Here is a 23,110-nt window from a genome sequence, read left to right as displayed (position 1 = left end):
CAGAATACCCCTTAAAGCCCTAAACTCTATATTCCAGAATTCCTGACACACCCTAGATCTGCATTGTAAGGTTGGTATTCTGGCCAGCACTGAGATGTTGCCATAGCAACAGAAGTCTGAAAAATGGAAAACTCTGATTGGACAACAGGGCACTGCAGTACATTTCCCTGAGGGAAGTAGTTTATAACTTTCTAGATTATCAAGACAGTATCCTTAATAATCATCTTCCAGTCTGATGCAAGGAATATTCTTTGCTTTGAAGAGATGTATGTTCTACCCTACTCACTAATATTATGAATTAAAGCATTCTTTATTCAGTCTTTAATTTTAGACAACACTGGGGAAGTTATCCCTATTTTTTGCAGAAAATTGTGAACTTTATGCAGTGATGAGGAAAATCCAGTCCCTGCCCTGTCCGGCAGTTCATTCTAATTGAAGGGAGCAGGGCAGTGAGTTTAGTGGAGATAGAATATGCATACATTCATAAAAATCATGAAGAAGGATTTCCTGAACCAAATGAGCCAATTGCAAGGGTGGCAAACTTCTTAGATGTCCCAGAACCTATAATGATAGGAAACTTAGTATCTCTCAAAGTAGACCATTGCACTTGCTGATAATTTTATTATTAGGAGTTTTTATTTCCTGGCACCTGGCTTAACTGAACTTCCCCAAAATCCACACCCCCAATCTACCCATTGTGCCTAGTCCTGCTAGAAGACCCAAGTAGGACAAGTTTAATCCTTCTTTCATGTGAGAACCCATCAAATACTTAAAGACAACTCCCATGCCCTTCCCCGAAAGACACTTTAATCTTTTGGGCATGGACCCTATGACTCTCTGGATGCAGCCCTAAGTGGTTTTCATTGCCCTGTCACAGTATGGAAATTTATTAAGTTTGTGGTCCTCTAAAATCCCCAGCTCTTTTTCATACCAATTGTTGTCTAGGTAGGCTTCCTGGATCCTTCATTTTTTTAGTTGATTTAGTTGACTCTTCACATTCATGTAGGACTTTTATATTCCTCCCTTGTTAAATATCATTTTTCAGGGGTCTGAAAAGAAAGGAGAGCTGATGATCTGCTGGTTAATTCAATAATAAACTCTCTCCTTATGCACAGGGCTTTATCCATAAATGATTTGAACCCAGTACCTCCTGACTCCAAGCCTGCCACTCTGTCCATTGTGCTACTTAGCTGCCTCTCTCTCATCTACCTTTAACAGATTACCCCTTTTATCATCCACATCCTGTCATTTATTCTCCTAATCTACTGCCTCATTTCTTTCTGTCTACATACTTTACTGTCTTCCCAAGCCTAAAGAAAAAAAATGTCACTTGATCCTTCACTTCCTGTTGTCAGATTACATCTCTTCTGTCCTTTGTAGATAAATTCCTTGAAAAAGCCACCTATAGTAGAGACTTCCATTTTGTCTCCTCTCACATTCTTCCCAATCCTTTATAATTTAACTAAAATGGCTATCTATCTAGTTACCAATGACTTCTTCATTGCCAAAACCAATAGACTTTTCCCTGTCCTAATTCTCCTTGACCTCTCTGAAGCCTTTGACACTATTGATCACTCTCTCCTCCTCAATGCTAGCTTCTCTTTAAGTTTTCAGGACACCCCTCTCTCCTGATTTCCTTCCTACCTATATGCTCTTTCTCAGTCTCCTTTTCTGGAATCTTATCCAGAAGACACCCTTTAAGTAAATAGGCTTCCAACAAAGTATTGTTCTGGACTCTCTTACTCTGTCTCAATTTCTTCATCTATGAAATGAGGAGTTTAATCCCTGTCTTTTCTCCTTCTCATACATCTTAGAAGAAGAGAATGAAAAAATGATCATAATCCTGCAGGAAAAAATAACTTTCATCATCATCATAGTTAGTATTTATATGGCACCTATTATTTGCCAGCACTGTACTAAGTGCCTTACAAACCTTATCACATTTGATCCTCACAAAAGTCCTGGATAACATAAAATAAAATCATTTTGTTTATAAGAAAACTGAAGAGGAAACAGGTAAAGTGTCTTTCTGAGGGTCTCACTCTAAGTGTCTGAGGGTTGATTTGAACTCAGGTCTTCCTGACTCCAGGGCTAGCCCTCTCTCCAATGCAACACCTAACTGTCTCTAAAATCTAGAAGTTCCTTGTGATCACTGGAGATTATGGTCATCCCCAAAACTTTCTCCCCCTTCACATAATACAACATACTTGAACATAAATGGAAAATTATAAGTTATGACTATTATGAAAACTTCTGCAGACAGAAGAGCCAAAGAAGCTTACTATCAGTTTCCATTTCATGCACTACAATGATATAGATGTGCTGAATGGGTCTGGGGCTGTGAGGACAAGCACTGACATAGAGATCCTGATGCTTCTGATTAGTTTTCTCCATGCCATCCTCAAGATGTGCTACTGAAATGACTGCAGAGCCTCTCCATTCCCAATTTGAGCTCCCTTGGAGGTCAGATGAAGGGGATCTGAAACACAGCCAGAGAAAGCAGAATGACTCAGGACTTATTTTTCCTGGGAAATCCTCCATCAAGCTTTGGCTTTTACTCAATAGTAAGACTCTGCCTATACTCAGAGCTTTTATCCACAAGATTGTTTAGAGCTAGAATGTCAGACAAAGAATGTCAGAACTAGAAAGGATCTCAGAAATGAGCTACTAAAGCTTCCTTGTGTAATAGGTAAGGATGCTGAGTCCCAGAAACACAATGGGAAAACATGAACAGCATTGCACCCTAGTCTCCTATCTCCCAGTTCAGTCTTCTGGCCACTGTATCCCACTACTCCTCAATAAAACAGTCCCATGCTTGGACACAGAGTACCCCCTTCGAGGCCAGAGCCACGCACTGTAAACTTCCTGATCCATCCTAGATCAATATCCTAAGGCTGATGTTCTGGCCAGTACTGAGCTATTGCCATAGCAACAGAAGTCTGAAAAATGGAAAGCTCTGATTGGACAACAGGGCACTGCAGTACATTTTACTGAGGGAGCTAGTCTATGATTTTCTATATTATGGAGACAGTCTTTTTGAAAATCATCTTCCAAGCTGATACAATGAATGCTCTTTGCTTTTGAGAGATACGTGTTCTCCCCTACCCACTGCCGTTATCAAATAAAACACCCCTTACTTGGTCTATAATTATACACCAAACTGGAAGATGGTGTCTCTAGTTCTTATAGAAAGATCAGAACTTTGTGCAGTGATAAGTAAACTCTAGTCCCTGCCCCCTTTAAGGGTTCAGTCTAATTGAAGGGAGCAGGGCAATGACTGAGGTGGTAGGAGAACACGTACATATTCTGAAAAGTCATCAGAAAAGAAGACTTCCTGGGGGCAGCTGGGTAGCTCAGTGGATTGAGAGCCAGGCCTAGAGATGGGAGATCCTAGGTTCAAATGTGGCCTCAGACACTTCCCAGGTGTGTGACCCTGGGCAAGTCACTTGACCCCCATTGCCTAGCCCTTACCACTCTTCTGCCACAGAGCCAATACATAGTATTGACTCCAAGATGGAAGGTAAGGGTTTAAAAAAAAAGAAAGAAAAGCAAAGAAGACTTCCTGAACCAGAAACAATGATAACAGTCCACATCCCAGAATTTACAGTAATAGAAAATTCACTCATTCCCTCTCAAAGCCAGAGAAAATCATTGTACTTGGGGATAGCTTTGGGGAATAACTTTATTATCAGAGGTTTTTATTTCCTGCTAAACCCTGCTAAAATGGACCTCCCTTAACATCAACACCAACCCATCCATTGTCCCTGGTCCTCCCACTAAGGCCAAATCAAACAAACTTAATCCTTCTTTCCAATAATAGTCCTTCAGATATATAAAGACAATTTCCATACCCTTTTCCAAAGGTACTATCATCTCCTGGGCATGAACACTGAGCCTCCCTGGATGTAGCTCTACATAGTTTTGGTTTCCTGTCATGTGGTGGCACTTATTAAGTTTGTCATCCTCTAATAAATAATACTCTATATACCTCATATAATATAATACATCTAATACTCCCAGATCTTTTTCACGCCAAACATTGTCTAACCAAGCCTCCCTGATCATTCATTTGTGCAGCTGATTCTTTGCATTCCTGTATAGGACTTTTATATCCACTCTTTATTAATTTTCATTTTTCTAGAGCCAACCCTTTATTTCAGCCTCTTGAGAAGTTTCTAATCCCTTCCTAATGTTAGTGAGTATCTTGAATTCTTATCAACTGTAAGTTAGATGCCCTTGGGGTCTACAGCTTTATCTAGTGATATAATATATGCAAAATACTTTGTGTATCTGCAAGCCCTCTGTAAATGTCATGAGAAAAAAAAAAAGAAGAAAAGGAGGAAGAGAAAGAAAAAAGAACAACCCAGAACCAAAAACAAGTCTGGGGGGTGGGGAACACTAGAGACCTCCCTCAGAGTTGATTTCTCTTTCAATACTCATTATTTTTCTTGGTGTCACTATTCCTTCCTACCATTGTTACCACCACCAAAGGCTATCTATTCTGTTCTGTCTATTCTTTCAGCCCTTCCCCATCTTGTCACCTTGGTGAACCTATTCAACTATACACTGTTCTCCGCTCTTGAGTTACTAGCTCCCTGGTCATTTCGCCAATTTATCCCTGCCAAGCCTCAGTCTTGATTGACTCCCATCTGTCATCCTCTCCTCTCCTACACAGTTGATGCTGTGAGGAAAAGGAGAAAACCATGTAACCATTCTGATTCAGTCTACTACAAATATATGTTACACAACCTCAAATGTGCTCTCATAAATGCCAGGTAATCCTACTCTACCACCTGCCTTTTCAAGTCACTCTCATTCTCTACATAGGCTCTTCCAAAATTTTTCATAATTTTCAATAATTCTCAAGACCTTCCATGATGCCCTATCCTTCCATTTCCTCAGGTGAGAACTTCCCCTCATTTTGATGAGAAAAATTGAGGCTATTGATCATGAATACCTTCTCCTTCAAATATCTAGGTGGCACAGTAGAGAGAGCACCAGGCCTGGAGTCAGGAAGACTCACCATCCTGCGTTCAAATCCAGCCCAAGACATTTATTAGCTATCTGATCCTGAACAAGTCACTTAACCCTCTTTGCCTCAGTTTTTTTCACCTGAAAATGAGCTGGAGAGAGAAATGGTAAAGCATTCTAGTATGATGGCCAAGGAAATACCAAATGGGGTCACAGAGTCAGCCATGACTGAAAAACTAAGGAGCAATAATAACACTTTCTTTACTCTTCCTCCTCCCATAACATTCATATGCCTTCTGCCCCTATCTTTTCCCACACTCCATTCTTCCATAATGAGGTACCTTTACTCCTTTTCGAGACTAACTCCTCTCTCTACCTTATCATTTATTCTCCATCTTCCCCTTTCTTACTGTCCACAAACTTGTCTATGTCTTCCCTATTCTAGAAAAATAACACACACTTGATCCTTCAGTCCCTCTGTCCTGCAAAATCTCTTTTGATCTTTATGACTAAATTCCTTGAAAAGATAAAGCCTTCCATTGGGACTCTTCCCACTCTCTTCTGAAGCCCTTTTCACTCCACCCAAACTGCTCTCTCTAAAGTTACAATTGATCCCTTATTTGCCAGATCCAATGGCCTTTTCTCAATCCTTATTCTTGACCTCTCTGAAGCCTTTGATTCTATTGATCACTCTCTTTCCCTCAATAATATGTTTCTTTAGGTTTTCAATACTGCTCTCTCTCCTGGTCTCTTCCTGTCTGTCTGCTCCTTCTCAGTCTCCTTTACTAGATTCTTTTCCAGAAGACATCCTCAACCTGTATAGATTTCTAATAGGGTTCTGCAGAAGAAAATAACAATATTAATTATTATCATCTAGCTAGTATTTATATAGCATTTATTATGTACCAACACTGTATTAAGTGCCTTATGAACTTTATCTCATTTGATCCTCACAAAAGTCCTGGATAACATAAAATAAAATCATTTTTAATAGTAAAACTGAGGAGGAAACAGGTAAAGTGTCTTTCTGAGGGTCTCACTCTAAGTGTCTGAGGGTTGATTTGAACACAGTTCTTCCTGACTCCAGGGCTAGCCCTCTCTCCAATGCAACACCTAACTGTCTCTAAAATCTAGAAGTCCTCTGTGATCACTGGAGATTATGGTCACCTCAAAAAACTTTCTCCCCCTTCACATAATACAACATACTTGAACATAAATGGAAAATTATAAGTTATGACTATTATGAAAACTTCTGCAGACAGAAGAGCCAAAGAAGCTTACTATCAGTTTCCATTTCATGCACTACAATGATATAGATGTGCTGAATGGGTCTGGGGCTGTGAGGACAAGCACTGACATAGAGATCCTGATGCTTCTGATTAGTTTTCTCCATGCCATCCTTAAGATGTGCTACTGAAATGACTGCAGAGCCTCTCCATTCCCAATTTGAGCTCCCTTGGAGGTCAGATGAAGGGGATCTGAAACACAGCCAGAGAAAGCAGAATGACTCAGGACTTATTTTTCCTGGGAAATCCTCCATCAAGCTTTGGCCTTTACTCAATAGTAAGACTCTGCCTATACTCAGAGCTTTTATCCACAAGAGTGTTTAGAGCTAGAATGTCAGACAAAGAATGTCAGAACTAGAAAGGATCTCAGAAATGAGCTACTAAAGCTTCCTCATGTAATAGGTAAGGATGCTGCGTCCCAGAAACACAATGGGAAAACATGAACAGCATTGCACCCTGCTCTCCTATCTCCCAGTTCAGTCTTCTGGCCACTGCATCCCACTACCCCTCAATAAAACAGTCCCATGCTTGGACACAGAGTACCCCCTTCGAGGCCAGAGCCATGCACTGTAAACTTCCTGACCCATCCTAGATCAATATCCTAAGGCTGATGTTCTGGCCAGCACTGAGCTATTGCCATAGCAACAGAAGTCTGAAAAATGGAAAGCTCTGATTGGACAACAGGGCACTGCAGTACATTTTACTGAAGGAAATAGTTCATGATTTTTAGATTTTTGAGAAATACTCCTTGGTATTCATTTTCCAATCTAATTCAAGGAATATTCTTTGCTTTTGAGAAGTGTCTGTGCTACCCTATTCCACTACTATTATCAATTCAAACATCCATTATTTAGTCTTCAATTATAGATCAAATTGGAGAGGGGAAAGGAAGGGAGTCATAATTTCTTATAGAAAATCCAGAACTTTATGCAGTGATGAGTAAAGTCCAGTCCCTGCCCCCTCTGAGGGTTCAGTCTAGCAAAGGGAGCAGAACAATGAGTAAGCTGGGTATCGAATATGCACACATTCATAAAAATCATTAGTCAGGAAGACTCCCCAAACCAAATGAGCCAGTTACCATGTTGATAGACTAGATTTCTTGGAGGATTTGGAACCTACAGTCATAGGAAACTCACTCACTATCTCTCAAAGCAGAACAGTGATCATTGGAATGGCTTCATTATTAAGAGTTTTATTCCCTATCACTAAACTTAATTGAATCACCCTAAAATCCCCCATCCTACCCCAAATGTACCCATTATTTCTAGGCTTGCCAATATGGCAAAGTAGAAGAAATCAAATTCTTCTTGTGAAAATACTTCAAATACTTAAAGATCTCTCCCATGTCTGTCCCCCAAGGACATTATTATCTCTTAGACTCTGCCTCTCAGGATGCAGCCCTACCAGGCCTTAGCTGTCCTGTCATACTGTTAGCACTTATTAAGCTTATGGTCCACTAAAATCTTCAGATCTTTTTCATACCAACTGTTGTCTAGCCAGGCCTCCCAAATCCGTCATTTGGGTAGTTAATTCTTTCCATTCATGTGTAGCATTTTTATATTTATGGTGAGTTAAATTTCGTCTTTCTGGAGTCAACTCATTTTTGAGCCTGTCGAAATCTTTGGAATCCTGTCAATATCAGTGACCTTCTCATGAATCCCGTCTTAATGTTAGTGACCATTGCAAATCGTATGTGCTGTAAATTTGATAACTTCGGAGTTTACATCTAGTAATCTAAATCCCAAAGTAAAGGACTTTGCAAATCTGAATGCCCTTTGTAAATGTCATAAAGAAAAAGGGTGGAAAGAACAGGAAGAAAAGGAAGAACAGTCCAGGACAAGTCCCTGGGGCATCACATTAGAGACCTCTCTCAGACCTCTCTCTGTTTCAATACTATTTTTTTTTTTTTTGGTGTCACTATTTTCCCCAAGGTCATCACTCCTGTTCTACCTATTCTCTCTGGTTTTCCCCATATTACCCCATCAATGAACCAATTAGCTCTATACTGCCTCCCTCTTTCTTCCTAGTCCCTTGGTTATTTCCCTTATTAAGCCCTGCTAAGCCAAGTCTAGAATTACTCCCACTCCTCATCATATTCTTCAAGAGAGTAGAGAAAATTATAAGCTTATCTTCCTGGGTCCACAACAAATATATGGTACACAACTTCAAATGTGCTCTCACTGATGCTAAGCCATCCTGCTCTACCCTACTCTCCACACAAGGGCTCTTCCAAACCTTTCCATCACTCCTAATACCTCCAAAGGCTTCCTGTCCTCCCATTCCCTCAGGTGAGGATCTTGCCTCATTTTCATGAAAAAAAATTGAAGCCATTTTCCATAAGCTCCCACTTCTTCAGGAAGCTGGGTGACACAATGGATAGAATGCTGGAGCTAGATTCAGGAAAACCTATTTGCCATGTCCAAATATGGCCTCTGATATTTAATAGCTATGTGACTGGACAAGTCACTTAACTCTGCCTCATTTTTATCATCTGTAAAATTAGCTAGAGAGGGAAAAGGCAAACTCCTTCAATATCTTTGCCAAAAACAAACAATTTTTTAAAATGGAGTCTTGAAAGTCAGACACAACCTGAAAAATAAATGAATGGTCATTTTCTTATTTATTCTTCCCAACCTCATATCATTCCTATCTCCTATGATGTGATTGCTTCACTCCTTATCAAGGCTAACCCTTCTACTTGCTCTGGAAATCCTATTCCATCTTATCTTCCTTAACAGATTATTCACTCTGTTATCCTTATTCTATCACTTATTTTCAATTTGCTGTCTTATTTTTTCAGTGTACAAACTTGTCTATCTCTCCCCAACTCCAAAAAAAGAATTCTCACTTGATCCTTCAAATCCTATTATCATCCTGCATCTCTTCCATTCTTTGTGGCTAAACAAAGGCCTCCTATAATTTAAAAAAAACCTCCATTTTGTCTCTTCTCACTCTCTTCAAAAGCCCTTATCACTCCACTTGAAATGCTTTGTCTAAAGGAACCAATGATCTCTTTGTTACCAAAATCAAAAAAATACAAAAAAAAAGACTTTTCTCTTTCCTTATTCTCTTTGATCTCTCTAACTTTGACACTGTTCATCACTTTAGCCAAAATGATTCTATCTTTTCTTTAAGTTTTCAGGAAACTCCTCTCTTGGTTCTCTTCCTACCCGTCTGACTGCTCCTTCTCAGACTCCTTTGCCAGATTCTTATCCAGATCACACCTGCTAACACTATAGGTCTTCTCCAGGGTCCTGACCTAGGTCATCTTAGAGCAGTGGTTCTCAACCTTTCTAATGCCTCATGTTGCAGTGACCCCAAACCAAAAAATTATTTTGGTGGCTACTTCAAAACTATAATTTTGCTACAGTTATGATTCAGAATGTAAATACTTGACATACATTATGTATTCTCATTGCTACAAATTGAGAGGTTGAGAACCGCTGTCTTAGAGGGTCTCAAGGTCTTCATCTATGAAATGAGGAGTTTAATCCCTGACTTATCTGCCTCCTAGACATCTTGAAAGAAGAAAATTAGAAAATGGTCATAATCCTACAGGAAAAAATAACATTCATCATCATCATCATCTCCTCATAGCTAGAATACTTATATATACCTACTATGTGCCAGGCCCTCCATCAAGGGCTTCACAAACATTTGATCTCATTTGATCCTCACAACAATCCCAGAAGGTGAGATGCTATTATTAAAACCATTTTATAGGTAAAGAAATGGAAGTGGAAAGTAGTAAAGTGGCTTTCCGTGGGTTATACAGTAATAGGTATCTGAGGCTAGATTTTAACTCAAACCTTTCTAACTCCAGTCCTAGCCTTCTCCCTACTGCAACAGTTAACTGCCTCTAAAATCTCATAGTCTTCTCTGGTCATTAGGACAATAGTCATTCCTATTATAAAAAAATCCTTACTTTCCATCTTAGAATCAATACTGCTTTTGGGTTCCAAGGCAGAAGAGCAGTAAGGACTAAGCAATGGGGGTTAAGTGACTTGCCCAGGGTCACCCAGATAGGAAGTACCTGAGGCCAGGCCTGGCTCTCTATCCACTGAGCTATTGAACTGCCCCCAAATCCATTATTTTGACTTAAACAGAACTTCCCCCTCTCTTCAAATATGCTTGTCCATCAATGGAAAATAATAAGATATGGCATTTATGAAAACTTACAGTTCTATTTGCCATTCATAAGAGTGCAAGAGGCTTACTCTCAATTCCTACTCTATGTCCTGCTTTAAGACAAATGCACTGAATGGGCCCTGGACTGTGAGGATGAGCACTGACCTAGAGGCCCTGGTGTTTTTGCTTAGTATTCTCCATACCGTCCTGAAGATGCAGGAGCTGCAGAGCCTCTCTGTTCCCAATTTGAGCTCCCTTGAAGGTCAGATGAAGGGAGTAGGAGGTGAAAGACAGCCAGACAACAAACATAATGACTCAGGACTTATTTTTTCTGGGAACTCACCATGAAGCTATGGCTCTCTAGGGCTATGGCTGGGGTGGAGAACTGCAAAGGAAGGAGAGCTGATGATCTGCTGATTAATTCAATAATAAGTTCTCTCCTTATGCACAGGACTTCATCCATAAATGTGTTAGAGAATCAGTGCAGGGAACACCTTAGAGCACAGAACAAAGAATGTCAGAGATAGAAGGGATCTTAGAAAGAAGCTACCAAAGCCTCATTGGTAAAACCTGGTTGATATAACACCCTAATCTCCCATCTCCCAGTTCAGCCTTTTGACCACTGCATCCTTCTACCGTCCATTAAAACATTCTAATGCATGGACACAGAATAGCCCTTAAAGCCCAGGGACACATGCTCCAGAATTCCTGGTTCCCCCTAGATCAACATCTATTTCTATTCTATTCTATTATAATTACAGCTGGTATGCTAGCCAGCCCTGAGATGTTGCCATAGCAGCAGAAGTCTGAAAAATGGAAAGTTCTGATTGGACAACAGGGTACTGCAGTATATTTCCCTGTAGGAGATGGTTCATAGATTATGTAGACAATTTCCTTGGTAATCATTTTCCAATTTGATGCAAAGTATACTCTGCTTTTGAGGGGAATATGTTCTACCCCACACCACCATCATAATCTATTTTCTCAATTGAAACATCTCTTACCAGTCTTCAGTTTTAAACCAGACTGAGGGAGTCGTTCCTATTTCTTATAGAAAATTCAGATCTTTATGCAATGATGAGTAAACTCAAGTCCTTTTCCTCTAGTTAGAGGAAGCAGGGAAGTGAATGAGATAGGAACAGAATATGCACACGTTCACAAAAATCAGGCAGGAAGATTCCATGAACCAAATAGATGTATTACAATCATTTCAGTCTAGGTCAGTGATGACAAACCTTTTTGAGACCCTGTGAAGTGATCCATCCCCCCCTTAACCCACAGAGCAGGGAGAAAGCACTCCCATTAGGTTTCTGGGTAGAGGGATGGGTGAAGTGAGGGATGTCTTCAGGCATGGGTGGAGAGAGAGAAGGGAACAGTTCTGCCCCAGTCCTTCTGCCTTTATAGTAACTATCTCTGGAAGGTTCATGCCATAGGTTTGTCACCACGGGTCTAGGCCATTTTCAAGTCACAGAATCATCCATTTCAGGGACTAATAGACTAGAAAGGCATCACATTGACTTGTTGTCCAACAGAGAAGAGTATTCGAAGGAATGCCATTTTTTAGGAAAATAATCCCAGTTTTAGTTGGAGAGCAGATGCTGAGATGGTAGAGTTCTAAACTGGGTTTCCAAATATGACTGGGGTAGGAAAGGAGAAAGAGGCCAACTGGGGTATGTAAGGAAGGGAAGCTACTTTGGAACAAGCCAGTAATGGGAAATATTCTAGCTATGGAAGCAGGTCATTTTACTTTGGTATAGCAGTTTGGGGCAAATTATTGTTGATTTTTTTGTTTTTTTGTTTTGTTTCTGACATCAAGCTTAGATAGGCTTCTATGAATTCCCTTCCTCCATTCACTCATTGCTCCTGATTCCCCTTACAAGGACCAATAGAACAAGTCTAATCCTTTCATGTGATAGACCTTTCAATACTTAAAGACAACTCTCATGCCCTTCCCTGAAGATACTATCATGCCCTGAATATGAACACTTTGTGTAGTCCTAGACGGCTTTGGCTACCTTGCAATGCTGGTGACATTAAGCCTATGGTCCACTAAAACCTCCAGATATTTTTCAAACCCTCTTTTTTCTAGCCAAGACTCCTTGATCTCTTATTTGTATCATTGATTCTTTGTGTTCATTTGGAGGACTTTTATATTTACCTCTTGTTAAATTTCATCTTTCTGGCATCACCTCATCATTTAAACCTATTGAGAGCTTTTTGAATCCTGTCTTAATATAAGCTATTGTTGCAAATTTCTGGACTGCAAATTTGATAAGTTTGTTGTGTACAGCTTTTTCTAGTAATTTAACATGTAAAGAGTTTTATAGACCTAAAAGCCCTTTTTAAATGTCAAGCAAAAGAAAAGGAGGAAAGGGGGGGATGAACAATCCAGTGCCACAGAAAGGTTCTTGGGGAAACACACTATAGACTTCTCTCAGAGTTGATTTATCTTTCTTTTTTAAAAACTCTTACTTTTTGTCTTGGTAATAACTGTGACTTGCCCAGGGTCACAGAGCTACAAAGTGTCTGAGGCCAGATTTGAACCTAGGTCTTCCTGACTCCAGGCCTAGCTTTCTATATTCTATGCTACTTACCTGTCCCTTCTATTTCAATACTGATGGTTTTTCTTGGTCACTATTTCCACCCAAGTCCATTTCTCCTTTGCTTTCCATTCTCTCTCATTTTCCCTTTGGTGAACCAACTCAACTCTACAGGATAAACCTCTCTTGAGTTTTTAGCCAATTGTTCCCCCATAAGTCTCACTCCCACCCTTCATTATATTCACTTCTATATATCTGATGCTACAAGAAGATGGAGAAAATCACAACCATTCTGATGATACACAACCTCAAATGTGCTTTCACTAATGCTAGGCAATCCTACCCTACCTCCTTTTTTGACTCACTATCCCACTCTCTAAACCTTTTCATCTATCCTAAGACCTCCTCTGATTCTCTGTCCTCTCATTGCCTCATGTGAAGCTTTTCCCTCACTTTAATGAAAAAAATTGAGACTATTTGCCACGAACTCCTTCTACAGGCAACTAGGTGATAGTGTATAAAGTGCTGAACCTAGAGTCAAGATGACTCATCTTACTATGTCCATATCCAGTCTCAGACACTTGCTAGTTGTGTTACTTGTGTCATGTTATCTAATCATGCTTGCCCTAGTTCTTCATTTATCAAATGAGCTGGAGGGAAAAATAGAAAACCACTCCAATATCTTTGCCAAGAAAACCCCAAATGGGGTCAGGAAGAGGTGGGCATGACTGAAAAATGAATGAACAACAAAAATAACAACCTGCTCCACTCTTCCCTACCCCACATCATTCATATACCTTCTTACTCCTATCTCTTACCTCATTCCTGTATTCAATGAGGAGATAATTTTACTTCTTATCAAGGCTAACCTTTATAACTGCTCCAGAGATCTTATTCCAGCCCAGCTTCTTTATCAGACTTCCCCCTCTGTCATCTTTACTCTCTCACTTATTTTCAATCTCCTCCTAGCTGCTGGATCATTTCTTACTGCCTGCACACTTGTCTGTCACCCCTATCCTAAGGGGAAAAAAGAAGTTTCACTTGATCCTTCAATGTCTATTGTCATCCTACATCTCTTCTGGCCTTTGTGGCTAAACTCCTTGAAAAGACTATTTACAACAAAGACTTCCATTTTGTCTGCTCTCACTCTCTTCTTAAACCTTTATCACGCCACTTAAACACCTTTCTCTAAAATTGCCAGTGGTCTCAGTTGCCAAAATCAGTAGATTTTTCTCTGTTTTCATTCTTCTTGAACTTTCTGAAGTCTATGGCATTGTTGATCATTCTTTTCTCCTTAATATCCTCTTTTCTTTAGACTTTCAGGACAACCCTCTCTCCTGGTTCTCTTCTTACCTATCTGATCACTCCTCAGACTCCTTTGCTGTATTCTTATCCACATCACACCATCTAACTGCATAGGTCACTCATAGGGTCCTATCCTGGACCCTCTTACAAGGTCTCAATCAATTTCTTCATCTATGAAATGAGGAGTTTAATTACAGATTCTTATACCTCTAAGATATCTTGGAAGAGAGAATGAGAAAATGGTTGTAATTCTGAAAGGGAAAATAGCAGCATTAATCATCGTCATCATTATCATTATCAGAGATGGAATTTATATAGTACCTACTATGTGCCAGGCACTTTACTAAGTGCTTCACAAACATTATCTCCTTTGATCCTCAACCACCCTGGAAGGTAGTTGTAATTATTGAAAACATTTTATACATAAGAAAACTGAAAGAAAGAGAATTCAGTTGGCTTTCTGAAAGGCACATAGTAATAAGTGTCTGAGTCTAGATTTAAACTCATCTTCCTGATTTTAGCCTAGCCCTCTCTCCAGCTAGGCAACACCTAGCTGCTTCTAAAATCTAAAATTGTTCTGTGGCTATTAGGGACCATGGCCATTCTCATTATTTTGACTTTATCAACATTTTCTCTCTCTCTTCATAACACAACATGCTTGTCTACCAATGGAAAATATTTTAAATTGTATATTTATATGTAAGCATGTATGTGTTTACACATGTATTAAAGCTTGTGATTCTATTTGGAATTCATAAGAGCACAAGAAGTTTAATATCAGTTCCTACTTGAGGTTTTGCAATGAAATAGATATACTGAATGGGGCATAGTCTGTAAGGGCAAGCATTGAAATGAAAGCCCTGATGCTCCTGATTAATATTCCCCACACCTCCCTCAATTCAAGATGCAGAGACTGCATCCCAATTTGAGCTTCCTTGGAGGTCAGATGAAGGTGATAAGAAATGAAAGACAGCCAGAGAGCACAATGACTCAGGAGTTATTTTCCTATGAAATCCTCCATGAAGCTGTGTCTATCTAGACCCATGGTGAGAGTGGAGAATTGCAAAGGATGGAGAGCTGATGATCTGCTGGTTAATTCAATAACAATTATGGATGATGCCCTGTGCAATTTATGCACAAGACTTCATCCATAAGTGTGTCAGAATATTAGTGCAGGGAACACCTTGGAGCAGAGAACAAAGAATGTCAGAGATGGAAGGGATCTTAGAAATAAACTACCAAAGTGCTGACTGACATGTAATAAGCAAGGATGCTGAGTCCCAGAAAGACAATGGGAAAACCTGGATGATATAGGACCCAGATTTCCTATCTCCCAGTTCAGCCTTCTGGGCACTGCATCCTGCTACCCCTGAATAAAACATTCTCCTGCATGGGCACAGAGTACCCGCATAAAGGCCAGAGCTCCATACTCTAAAATCCCTGTCCCACCCTAGCTCTGCATCTATTATAATACCTGCTGATCTTCTGGCCAGTGCTGAGATGTTACCATAGCAACAGAAGTCTGAAAAATGGAAAGCTCTGATTGGACAAAAGGGCACTGCAGTACATATCCATTAGGAAAATAGTTCATGATTTTCTTTATTATTGAGACAGACCAAGGGGTAATCATCTTCCAATCTGACACAAAGAATACTCTTTTCTTTTGAGAGGAATATGTTCTACCCTCCATCACCATAATAATCAGTTTTGTCAATTAAAACATCCTTGATCCAGTCTTCAATTTTAGACCAAACTGGAGGAATTGTTCCTATTTCTTGTAGAAAATTCAGAACTTTATGCAATGATGAGTAAATTCCAGTCCTTGACCTCTCTGAAGGTTCAGTCTAGTTGAAGCAAGCAGGAAAGTGAATGAGATGAGGACAAAATGTATACACATTCACAAAAATCATGAAGATGAAAGATTCCCTGAATTAAATGGGCCCATTACAATGATGAGAGTCTATCCCACTTGGAAGTCCAAGAACCATCCAGTTGAGGGGACTTTTGGGTTAGAGAGGCATCACATAGGCTTACTATCCAATTAGGAATAGTTAGGAAAGGAGAAAGAAACTAATTGGAGCCTATAAGGAAAGAAAGCTACTCAGGGAGAAACAAGGAAGAAAAGGCTGAGCTGTCATCAAGCCTTCATTTAAATACCTATACTGATAGGAATTTACTATTTCTCAAAGCAAGCCATTGCACTTTAATATAGCCGTGTGGGACAAGATCATTGTTAGGGTTTTTTAATATGTTTGATTTATTTTGTTTTGTTTCTGACACCAAGCTAAAATAGTCTTTTCTGAAATTCCCTTCTTCCATCCACTCACTGTTACTGGTGCCCCTATAAGGGTCAAATAGAATAAGTCTAATCTTTATTTCCTATAATATTCCTCCAAATACTTAAAGATACCTACCATAGTATTACCCAAGGATATTATCATTTCCTGAAGCTGGACACTTCACATCTTAGGATGCAGTTCTATATGGCTTTGACTGCCCCATCACACTAATTAACCATGTGACCTGCTAAAACCCCCAGATCTTTTTCACACCAACAGTTGTCTAGCCAAGCCTCCCTGATTTTTCATTTTGAGTAGTCAATTCTTTGCATTCATATTTTAAACTTTTGTATTTGCTCCTTGCTAAGTTTCATCTTTCTGGAGTTGACCTATTATTTGAACCTATTGAGAATTCTTTGAATTTCATATTGATATAAACAATTATTGCAAATTCTTATAAACCACAAATTTGGTAAAACTATTATCTACAACTTCATCTAGTAATATAAATATAAAATGCTTTCAAGATCTGAAAGCCCTTTGTAAATGTCATAAGGAAGGAAGAGGAAGAGAAAGAACAAAAAGCACCTACCATCAAGGACAAATTCCTGAGATGCCACATTCAGGATCTCCTTCAGAGCTGATTTCTACTCAATACTAATGACTTTTCTTCATATCACTATTTTCCTCAAGGCCATCTCTTTGTACTACTTGTTCTCCCTGGTTTTCCACATTTTTCTCCTTTGGTAAATCAATTCACTCTACAGTTATCCTCTCTTGAGTCCCTAGCCAATTGAAACTTGCAAAGTCTCACTTTTCATTATATTCTCTCCTGTACATCTGATGCTACAAAAAAGTGGAGAAAACCACGCAACTATTCTGATTCAGTACAGTGCAAAGATATGGTACACAACCTCAAATGTGTTCTTACAGATGCTGAGCAATTCTACTCTACCTATCTTTTCAGCTCACTCTCACACTCTCTAGAGCAGTGATGGTGAACTTTTTAGAGACCAAGTGCCCAAACTGCAACTCTCACACCTCATGTGAGCCTACCCCCCTGCCTTACCTGCTGGGAGCCATCAAAGACCACACTGTTTGACACAATCACATGTGGAAACCTGGAACTGCAAAGTAGCCCCCAGGAAGAATGGAAACACCCACTGAAACCCCCCTAAGTGACTTTCCTTATTAACATCCCCTTATTATTGGAATTGCTATGATTATTATTCTTACTTAGCCCCAGGAAAAATAGATGAGAACAACATGCTTGCAGGGTTAATACAGATGTCTCATTCTGTCTCCCCAGGATATTACCAGGATATCTCACTTACAAAATTAAAACTAAGGATTCTTATATATCCACTTAGATAGGACCCTCTTTTCTAGACATGAAAACTTCTGGCAAATCTGTGCTCTGAATTCCCCAACCTATATCTGGGTCATGTTGATTCTACCTTCTGACCCTGCACTTAGCAACAATGTTTAATTGCCTATCTCCCTAGGCTTCCTGTCTGTTCTGTGGAAACATGTATGTTGAGAATGAAACTGTGTGCCAAGTAGATATGTGATCATGAGGGTGTCAAATAAAGCCAGGCCTCAGCCAAGGCAGAGCAGTTCATCCTGTGAAATCTGTGCTGCCAGTTGAATATGAAAGCTGTGTTCCATACATAATTCCACCAACACTGTCCCACCTCCAAGACCCCATCCCCTGTGGCAGGCTGGTCCACCTCAGAGCACTTGCCCCAGACAGGCAAGGGAGAAAGTGTTCCTATTGGGCTGCTAGGCAAGGGTGTGAGTGATAAGAGAAATATCCTCTGGTGTGCCTGGAGAGGGGAAGGGAAGCAGCCTCCTCTAGCATTTGTACCATAGGTTTGCCAATACAAATCTAAAGATTCTTCCAAATTGTTTCATTGTTCCAAATACCTCCCATGGTTTCCTGTCCTTCCATTCCTGAGTATATGACTCTGACTATTACAAACCATGGTCATCCCCATTATTTTGACTTAAAACCTTTCCCATCTATTCATAACAAAGCCTAATTGTCCACCAATAGAAATTATGTCATGGCATATAAAACCTGTGATTCCATTTGACAGATAATAAGAGCCCAAGAAGCTTAATATTGGTTCCTACACCACATACTAGGATTGGATTTCTATTGAGTGGGTGTTGGTATATGAGGACAAGCATTAAAATAGAGACTCTGATGCTCCTACTTGGTGTCCTCTGCACCTTCCTGAAGATGTAGAAGCCACAATGCCTCTCCATTCCCAATTTGAGCTCTGTTGGAGGTCAGATGAAAGGGGTAGTAGATGAAACAGAATAAGAGAACAGAATGACTAAGTAGTTAATTTCCTGGAAAATCCATCATGATTACCTAAGGACATAGAGAACTGTAAAAGAGAGCTGATGATATGATGGTTAATTCAATAATAAGCCCTCTTGTTATTGAGGCAAAGAGCTTCAACTACAAGAGTATAAGAGTATTAGTGCAAAGAACACCCCGGGAACAAAGGACAAAGAAAGCCAGAGTTTTAAGGGATCTTATAAATAAGCTACCAAAGTAATCTCATGTAAGGTAAGGACACTGAGTCTCAGAAAGACAATGATAAAACATGGCTGATATAATGCTCCGGGCTCCTATTTCCCTGTTCAGTCTTCTAGTCACTGCATGCTTATGTGTCTCAATAAAACAATTCAACGAATGGGAACAGAACAGCTCTTAAAGACCAGAACCTCATACTCCAGAATTCCTGGTCCACCCTAAGATAGCATCCTAAGGCTAATATTCTGCCTAGTACTGAGATGTTGCCATAGCAACAGAAGTCTGAAAATTGGAAAAGAATGATTGGACAATAGGGCACTGCAGTACATTTCCCTGGGAGAGAAAGACAATGATTTCCTAGACAATAGACAACTTTGTTAATCATCTTCCAAGCTGATACAAGGAATACTCTGCTTTGGAGAGGCATATGTTTTACCCCTTAACATAACTATTATCAATTAAGACATCCCTTATTCAATCTTAAGTTTTAGAGAAAACTGAGGGAGTTATCCCTATTTCTTATAGAAAATTCTGAACTTTAGTAGTGATGAATAAACTTCAGACCCTGCCTCTGGGTGTTCAGTCTAATTAAAGGGAGCATGGCAATGAGTGAGATGGGGAAAGAATATGAATACATTCAGAAAAAAATGACCAAGAAAGAAGATTCCCTGAACCAAATGCACAAATTACAATGCTGACTGGCTAGGTCTCTTGGAGGTCCCAGAACCTGCAGTGACAGAAAACTCCTTACCCCTCAAAACAGCCTGTTGCAATTGGTAGTGGCTATTTGGGCTAATTTCAATATTAAAAGTTTTTATTTCCTGGCACTGAGATTTTTTGAAACTCACTGAGATCCACCAATTATTCCTACTAGTAGGTCCAATTAGAACAAATTTAGCCTTCTTTAATGTGAGACCCCTTCAAATACTTACAATAACTCTCATACCCTATTCTTAAAGACACTATAATCTCTTAGACATGGACACAGTGCCTCTCTGGATGCAGCCCTAGGTGTCTTTGGTTGCCCTGTCACACTGTGGGCCCTTATTAAGCTTGTGATCCTCTAAAATACCTAGCTCTTTTTCATACCAATTGTTGTCTAGGTAGAATTCCTGGATCTTTCTTCTTATAGTCGATTCTTTGCACTCATGTATAGTATATATTTCTCCCTTGTTAAATTTTTATTTTTCTATACACATCCCACTATTTGAGTCTGTTGAAATGTTTTGAATTCTATATTTATGTTAATGACCATTATGAAATCTTACATTCTACAAATTTGGAAACCTTTGTGTCCAAAGCTTCATATATAAAGCTTCATATATATATATTGGAGCTTGGAAAGTCCTTTGTAATCATCATGAGGAAGAAAAATATCAATCTAGGACCAAGGACAAGTCCCTGGGGCACCACAGTTAAGACTTCCTATAGAGTTAATTTCTAATCAATACTAATTATCTTTCTTCGTGTCACTCTTCCTTCCCAAGGCCAACTCTTGTTTTTCCCATATTACTTTTTTGGAGAACAAGTTTTACTCCATATTCTCCTCCTCTCTTGAGTCCATAGGCAACTGAAACTCAAGAAGTTTGAGACTTGAATCATTCCCACCTTCATCATACTATCTTCTACACATCAGATGCTAAATGAAGATGGAGAAAATTCACACAACTGTTTTGATTCAGGCCACTACAAATATTTCAATACACAACCTCAAATGTGCTCTCACTAAAGCTAAGCTATCCTACTCTACCTGCCTTTTCAACTCACTGTTCCATTCTCTATAGGGACTCTTCCAAACTTTTTCAGCACTCCCGAGACCACTCATGGCTCCCTGTCCTCCCATTACTTTAGGTGAGGATCTTCCCTCATTTTAATAAGTTCCTTCTTCTTCAGACAACTAGATGGCAGAATGGGTAGAGTCCTGGGTCTGGATTCAGAAAGACTCATCTTCATAAGATCAAATCCAACCTCAAACACTTATTAGTTGTGTGGCCTTTGGCAAATCATTTAACACTGTTTACCTCAGTTCCTCATCTGTAAAATGTGCTGAAGATAGAAATAGTAAACTATTCCAGTATCTTTGCTAAGAAAATTCCAAATGGGATAATGAAGCATTGGACAAAACTGAAAAATGACTGACTAGCCACCTTCTTGTTTACTCTTCCCTATCTTATATTGTTTATATGCCTTCTGCCTCTCACTCTTGACATGAGGTTAGCTGTATTCCTTATTAAGGATAACCTCTCTATTTGCTCTGGAAATTCCAATCCATCCCATCTATTTTGTTTATTTCTAAATTTTTATTGTATTTATTTTTAAATATTTTAACCCTTATCTTCTGTTCTAGTATCAGTTCTAAGATAAAAGAGCAGAGAGGGGTAAGTAATTGTGATGAAGTGACTTGCCCAGGGTCACACAACTAGGAAGCGTATGAGGGCAGATTTGAACCCAGTACCTCCTGACTCCAAGCCTGCCACTCTGTCCATTGTGCTATTTAGCTGCCTCTCTCTCATCTACTTTTAACAGATTGCTCCCTCTATCATCCACATCCTCCCATTTATTTTCAAACCTCTCCTAATCTATTGCCTCATTTCTTTCTGTCTACATGCTTTACTGTCTCCCCAAGCCTAAAGAAAATAAATGTCACTTGATCCTTCACTTCCTGTTGTCAGATTACATCTCTTCTGTCCTTTGTAGATAAATTCCTTGAAAAGGCCACCTATAGTAGAGACTTCCATTTTGTCTCCTCTCACATTCTTCTCAATCCTTTATAATTCAACTAAAATGGCTATCTCTCTAGTTACCAATGACTTCTTCATTGCCAAAACCAATAGACTTTTCCCTGTTCTTATTCTCCTTGACCTCTCTGAAGCCTTTGACACCACTGATCACTCTCTTCTCCTTGATACTACCTTCTCTTTAGATTTTAAGGACACCCCTCCCTCCTGGTTCTCTTCCTACCTGTTTGCTCCCTCTCAGTCTCCTTTGTCAGATCCTTATTCAGATCACACCCACTAACAATATAGGTCTCCCACAGGGTACTGATCCAGGTCCTCTTATTCAGTCACAATTTCTTCATCTGTCAAATATGGAGTTTCATCTCTGCCTTCTCTGCCTCCTAGGCATCTTAGAAAAGGAGAATAAGGAAAAAAGGTCATAATCCAGCAGGGGAAAATATCAGTAACTTAATTATCATCAATTTCATCATCATAGCTTGTATTTATATAGCACCTACTATGTACCAGGAACACTACTAAATGCTTTACAAACATTATCACTTTTAATCCTCACAACAACCCTGGAAAGTAGGTGCTATTATTAAAACCATTTTGTAGGTAAAGAAATAGAGGGGGAAAGTGGTGCACTGACTTTCTAAGTGTCACATAGTAATAAACATCTGTGTCTAGATTTGAACTCAGGTCTTCTTGACTCCATTCCCAATGCCTTCCACTGCAACATTTAGGCTCTTCTAAAATCTAAAACTTTTTATTAGAGACCATAGTAACCTCATTATTTTGACTTTATTAAACTTGGTCCCTCTTTTCATAACAAAACATACTTGTCCACTAATGGAAAATAAGTTATAACATGGATAAAACTTGTGATTCCATTGTCTAGACAGAAAAGCTCAACAAGCTTGGTATCAGTTCCTTTACCATATATTTCAATGAGATGAGACAGATGTGCCAAATGGCACCTGGTCTATGAAGACAAGCACTGACATAGAGATCCTGATGCTCCTGCTTAGTATTTGCCACACTTCCTGGAGATTCAGACGCTACAGTGCCTCTCCATTCCCAACTGAGCTCCTTTGAAGGTCAGATGAAGGGAGTAGGAAATGAAAGCCAGAGAACAAGCAGAATGACTCAGGAGTTATTTTTCCTGGCACGTCCACCGTGAAGCTTTGGCTACCTAGGGCCCTAGTTGGGGGGTGGAAGACTACAAAGAAAGGAGAGATGAAAATCTGTTGATTAATTACAAAAAAAAAAAGCTCCCTGTTTATCCTTGTGCTTAGAGTATTAGTGCAGGGAACACCCTTGGAACACAGGACAA

General features: G+C 39.5%; 1 long non-coding RNA gene across 1 annotated transcript in view; it reads right to left on the bottom strand.

Annotated features, from left to right (window-relative positions):
• The window catches only part of LOC103094499 (uncharacterized), a 45,821-nt gene extending 23,614 nt beyond the window's left edge, over positions 1–22,207 (bottom strand). Inside the window, exons 1-2 of the long non-coding RNA XR_465673.2 lie at positions 22,019–22,207; positions 932–1,049 (exon numbers count right to left, since the gene is read on the bottom strand). This is a non-coding gene — a long non-coding RNA (uncharacterized LOC103094499). The remainder of the gene's footprint in view (positions 1–931; positions 1,050–22,018) is intronic.
• Positions 22,208–23,110: the final 903 nt, after the last annotated feature.

The sequence above is a fragment of the Monodelphis domestica genome, chromosome 3 (genome assembly GCF_027887165.1).
Source record: "Monodelphis domestica isolate mMonDom1 chromosome 3, mMonDom1.pri, whole genome shotgun sequence".
NCBI lineage: Eukaryota > Metazoa > Chordata > Mammalia > Didelphimorphia > Didelphidae > Monodelphis > Monodelphis domestica.
The sequence above is the reverse complement of the archived record's forward strand: the minus strand, read 5'-3'. Positions and strand labels throughout refer to the sequence as shown.